At 46.5% G+C, this 6,000-nt stretch overlaps 1 protein-coding gene across 2 annotated transcripts in view; it reads right to left on the bottom strand.

Annotated features, from left to right (window-relative positions):
- The window catches only part of SENP5 (SUMO specific peptidase 5), a 67,583-nt gene extending 62,388 nt beyond the window's left edge, over positions 1 to 5,195 (bottom strand). Inside the window, exon 1 of one of the 2 annotated variants that reach the window (XM_081085341.1) lies at positions 4,980 to 5,195. The gene's annotated coding sequence lies outside the window, so the exon portion shown is untranslated. The remainder of the gene's footprint in view (positions 1 to 4,979) is intronic. The other variant, XM_081085340.1, reaches the window with a different exon arrangement.
- Positions 5,196 to 6,000: the final 805 nt, after the last annotated feature.

Consider the following 6,000-nt stretch of genomic DNA (forward strand, 5'->3'; position numbering starts at 1 on the left):
GAAGACTCTTCTTTGGGAAATCTAACTAGCTCAAGAAATAAGACAACAATACTGCTATTGAAGGTTCTCTAATAAAGACTCCAGCAAGTGCACCCTACGACTGACAAATCCAAAGCTTGTACTCAGAGCACATGTAATTAAAATTAACAGCAACCTCCACATGAGGTCCCTTTACATTTCTGCACCTGTATTCTTAGCCATGTTTTATGTGTTCATGTTCACCAAATAACAACATTCCTTGGAAGATAACACACACACACACACACACACACACACACAAAACAGAATTAAGCTTTCAACTCTTATTAGGTACTCACTGACCCTAAGACAGCCCAAATTCTGAATAATCTTTAAGGAGCCCGATATTTGGGTAGACATTCTTTTTAACTTTTTTAAAAATATATTTTTATTGATTTTTAGAGAGGAAGGGAGAGAGAGAGAGAGAAACATCAATGATGAGAGAGAATCGCTGATCGGCGGCCTCCTGCACGCCCCCTACTGGGGATCGAGCTCGCAACCTAGGCATGTGCCCTTGGCCAGAATCGAACCTGGGACCCTTCAGTCCGGAGGCTGACGCTCTTATCCACCGAACCAAACCAGCTAGGGCTAGGTAGAAATTTTAAGGGCAGCTACTGGACAGGTTAACTGAAGCATTACTATGAAAAAGTTCTTTCCTTTAGAGGTAACAAGACAGTAATGAGAATAGCTGTTGTGTAGTAAATAAACAGTAGTGGGGTTACCCACCTCAAAAAAATGAGACAGAATGGTGTGCAGTAGGAAACATGATTAAAAACAAAACAAATACTTCCCATTGGCATCAGAGGGCATAAATAAATCTTTAAAAAGATCAAGACTGAGAATTGGAGATCTGTACATTTATGGTACTTATGGATAATACTTTCTTCACATTCAGCCACCAGATATAAAGTGGATTAAGTATCCAATTTCGGTCTCAAGTCCTTACAGACACAGACTACTGCAAGGACCTGTGAAAAGTGGACTTCTAAATTCCACTTTTCACTGAATCTTCAAGTTGTTATATTAACCCTGCTTTTGTTTCTATGTTAACTCTTTAATATAAGGTCTTTTAAATTCTTTTTTTAAAAACATATTCCCCATCACCATTTATCCCCTCTGTCCTATTCCACCTCCACTCACCCCCCCCCCACTTTAATATCAGTTTAAATTAAAATTGTGACCCTGGGTTCATATTTATCGTTTCTAAATACCTCTACTTAAAAAGTTTGCTCTATCAGAAGCTGAAATTCAACAATTTTTAAAACTTCAAAATTACAATACTTCAAACTCACAAAAATAAAAAATTTAGAGACTCAGCAGCTTGGTTTTTCATGAGTCACATACATTATGTTTCTCTAGGTTATGAATTTATAGACTACCTGTTAACACGGCTTTTTAAAAAATACGTTTTTATTGATTTTTAGAGAGAAGGGAGGGGAATAGATAGAAACATGGATGAGATAGAAACATCACTAATCAGCTGCTTCCTGAATGCCCCCAACTGGGATCAAGCCCAAAATGCAGGCATGTGCCCTGACTGGGAATCAAAACAGTGACCTCTTGGTTTGATGCTCAACCACTGAGTACACTGGCTGGACGAACATGGCTTTTTTAATCAGCGAATTCAGAATGCCCTTTGTCATCTGGCTGTAAGAAGTTAATGTGCTATAAACGGGGTCATTTTTAGAAAGAAAATAATTCAGCATCTTCCTTTAGAGCAGGGGGAGGAACCTTTTTTCTGCCAAGGGCTATCTGGATATTTATAACATCATTTGAGAGACATACAAAATTATCAACTTAAAAAATTACCCTGCTATCTTTGGCCAAACATGTAATTAACTCACCTCTAATGCCTTCACAGGGCCAGACCAAATCATTTTGTGGGCCGTATTCGGCCTGCAGGCCCGATGTTCCCCACCTCTGCTTTATAGGATTTGTGATATAGTGTTCATTTCTGATTTTACTACTAACACAGAATAGGAATTACTGGAGCAATGAGAAGGCTATCAAAGAATAATTTGAGGGTGAATATATTTCCCTGATGGCCTATTACCTTAATAATTCTTTAAATATTAACCATTCCCCTCCCCTCCAAAAAAAGTCATAAGCTTTTCACTGTCACGGATAAGAAAAATACACAAGGCACTGTTACCACCTCATCAGCTGATGCTTTGACATCTATCAAAATTTTAAAATCTGGCCGAAACCAGTTTGGCTCAGTGGATAGAGCGTCAGCCTGCGGACTGAAGGGTCCCGGGTTCGATTCCGGTCAAGGGCATGTACCTGGGTTGCGGGCATATCCCCAGTGGGGGATGTGCAGGAGGCAGCTGATCGATGTTTCTCTCTCATCGATGTTTCTAACTCTCTATCTCTCTCCCTTCCTCTCTGTAAAAAATCAATAAAATATATTAAAAAAAAAAAAGTGACTAAAATTTCAAGCACAAGCTTAAAGCAAATAGTGAAAGCCTTTAGTTAAATCAGGTGTTTACAAGGCAATATAGAGCTCAAGTCTCAAACTGAGTTCCTCTTAGGAAGCTGACTAGTGACACAAAGTTAAGTGGTCATGCATACCAGATTTTGGGGGGGGGGGGGGGAGTCTGCATATAGTGCACTGGGTTTATGATCGATAAGCCAATACAAAAGAAAAATATTCACAAATTGGAATTTTCCCATGGTTTATGAAGGTTGGCATAAAAACCTATTAAAAATTTGATTTATAAAGTGATATAATCTTCATATTCTTCCAACAAACAAACCTAAACATTAGTAAGAAATTTTACTGTAAAATCTACTTTCATCAAAGAGTATTAAGGAATCTAACTGCGTAGAAAGCTATAAAAACTAGCCCTAACCTGTTTGGCTCAGTGGATAGAGCGCTGGCCTGCGGACTGAAAGGTCCCAGGTTCGATTCCGGTCAAGGGCATGTACCTGGGTTGCGGGCACATCCCCAGTGGGGGGTGTGCAGGAGGCAGCTGATCGATGTTTCTCTCTCATGTTTCTAACTCTCTATCCTTCTCCCTTCCTCTCTGTAAAAAATCAATAAAATATACTAAATAAAAAAAAGAAAGCTATAAAAACTAAATTACACATACTGACTTAAATAACTTGTTTGTAAGTTCTGGGCTCAAGGCACTACAAAACCTGAAATAGTACTATTGATTCAAGTGAGATCCTTAAGAAAAGGAAGAGAAAGAGAAAGATATTAAGAAGACAACAAATTACTTGGGCATGACACTCATCTTTGAGTCTGTTAATAAACTAAAGTGTGAAACCTGATCTACATCTGTGTTTTCAAACCTTGAGTCACTTGAGAAGCTTTTTAAAAACTACAAATACCCAGGTTCCTCTTCAGATCCACTGAAGTAGTGTCCAGGCATGTGGGGTTTGGTTTGAATTCCCGACTATCTGATGTCCAGGTTTTGGAACCACTGGATGGATGACCCTCAATGTCCACTTCTTATCCATGTCTTACAGTTCCAAATTGACAACGCTGTCAAAAGCACTGAAGATAGCATTTGGTTACATACTGCAGGGCCTCCATCATCATATCCCACCAGGGAAAGAAAGCATTCTTACTTTGTCTGGGCAAACAATTACAGGAACTGGGACTCCTCACTCAAGCCACTGACTGGATCTCCCCTCCCGCCTCCCCAAATACTTCTCTAACTTCGGGTCTATTAAATCTCACAGCAGTGAATGTTCTTCTCTCCAATACAGAGAAAGGCACCTCCTCAGATAGACTTAGAACTGTAATGCCCAGGCACTCAAAGGATTCAAATTCCTGTATTTATTATCTGCACATTTTCAATTAACATGAAATGTTTTAGAAGCAGAGTGAGGGGGTCCTCTGAAACACGTGCAAAGAATTCCTCCTAAATGACACCCCTTCCAGTTTCCTCCTAGAAGGAGCAGGGGGGGTGGGGGTGGGGGTAAGGTTATTCTGAGTAAGGGGCGAAAGTGGTTTGGGTCATTCTTCATACACTAATAATGTTTCACGAATAAGCACGAGGCATCTGGGTGACCAGGAGACTCTGACGTCTTCCTAAATGCCCGCCAGCCCAAAGCAGGCTCTAACCACACAAGATCCTAGCATCTCCTCGGGCACCCCTCTCCCTACTAAGCTTCGTTCTTCTGGACAAAAGGCATCATTAGGGACCTGCATCTATGTCCCGGATATTCTTAAACCGAGTGTAACTAGACTCCCCCCCACCCCCCAACATTTCATTATCCATTTAACGTTCCACTTGCTTCATTCCGTTTAATCCTCACTACGAATTTACACAGGTCCTCTAAGAAAGCTCCACTTCACACGCAGCCAATAATGTCCAAGTGTCTAGCACGAGACGAAAACCGCGACCAAACGGCAGGCGCTTCTCACACCCTCTTCCGCATCCCTCCACCCCCAGCAGCGTGGCCAGACAGCGGAACTGGGGTGGCTGCTGCCCTTACAGGCAGAACAGGAAATCACGTTCCCACCGCCCTAATGTGCAAGTGTGCCGTGCACGTCCACTACCACAGGGTCGTCCCAGGAGTGTGTGTGTGTGTGGTGGTGGTGGTGGTGGGGGGGGACCCAAGGCAGGAAAGAAGCAGAACTGCCCGAATAAATAAAAACCCTTGACTTTGAAGACGGCAGGGGCTGGAGGCCGCCTAACAGCAATTCTTTCTCTCAGCGCTTTCCCTACCTTCATGAGGAGCTGCCGGGGGCGCTAGTTTTTTCTGCTTCTGCGTCGAACAGCTCGAACTGGAAAGAAACAGGAGGGCAGCGGACCCTAGAGCCGAGCTCCCTCCCGCCCCGAGAAAGGTACAGCAGCGGCCCCAGGAGATCCGCTGCCTCCGTGGCGGACGTGGGAGGAGGGCAGCGCTCGAGGCCTCCAGGCCGGGGCGCTGAGCTGGCGCGCACGGGTGCGGGAAGGGCCAGGGGGCTGTCATTCGGCCGAACGGACACCCCGGCTCCCGCTTACCTCGGTCCCCCGCAGTCCTCACCCGGCCCGCCGCGGGCCCAGACACTGCGGCAGCTCGCTCTGCGGCCCCGCCCTCGCCAGCTCTAGGGACGGCCCGTCGGCGAGGTGTCCGGCCTGCTCCCGGCGCCCACGGCCGCTGAGCTTCCCTCGGAACCGCGGCGGGTGCCGGCGCTCGCTTTCATCGTCACCTCCTTCCTTGCCCTTCCGCCTCAGCGCGGCCTGCGCAGCGTGCGGTGGGGGAGGCAGTGACGCCGGCGCTGGGGGCGTGGCTCCGCCTCCCGGCGCTTCTGGAGGCGTGCGCGCCCCGCCCCCGGGACGTTTGGCGGCTGCGCGGCGCTGTGCCTGCCTGGACTCGCGCTCCCACGGCCCGGCCCGGCCGGCGCCCCCTTCCGCGTGCGGGAGGACTTGTGGAAACTGAGACGCCGAGATTGCAGCGGCTGTGCAAAGTGGGGTTGAGACTTCTGTTCAGCCCCCCTGAAATGTTTACCTTAGAAGGATAGGGCCAACCGCCACTACCCTATGGTCCCTCCCTCCGCTAATCCTTTTTGCTAAGTTCAAGGCATTCCTGCCCTCAGGCTTTCCTTCTGGTTCTCCCATGGCGCGGCCTCGCCTCACCTGAGAACAATGTCACTGGCGGACAGAGCCCGGACGCATGCACTGTAGTCGCCCCCGCACCAAATAGTGACTGGGCTACAAGTGCTAAGTCTGTGCAGTAACTCTGTTGCTCTTTCAGACGAGAGAGGAAAGTGACATCAGCCTGATAGGTAGCAGCACTATTCACTGAACATTTTTTTTCTCTCCGAATTATAAGAGAAAATGTATCTAGCAAGTGGGAGGTAGCGGGGTGGTTGGTGTGGCTCAGTGGTTGAGTGTTGGCCTATGAACCAGGTCACCGTTGATTCCCATCAGGGCACAAGCCTCGGTTTCCCGCTTCATCCCCTGTAGGGGGCGTGCAGGAGGCAGCCGATGAATGATTCTCATTGATGTGTCATCTCTCCCTCTCTGAAGTCAACATCTACAT

The sequence above is a fragment of the Myotis nattereri genome (assembly GCF_964212035.1).
Source record: "Myotis nattereri genome assembly, chromosome: 3".
NCBI classification, from domain to species: domain Eukaryota; kingdom Metazoa; phylum Chordata; class Mammalia; order Chiroptera; family Vespertilionidae; genus Myotis; species Myotis nattereri.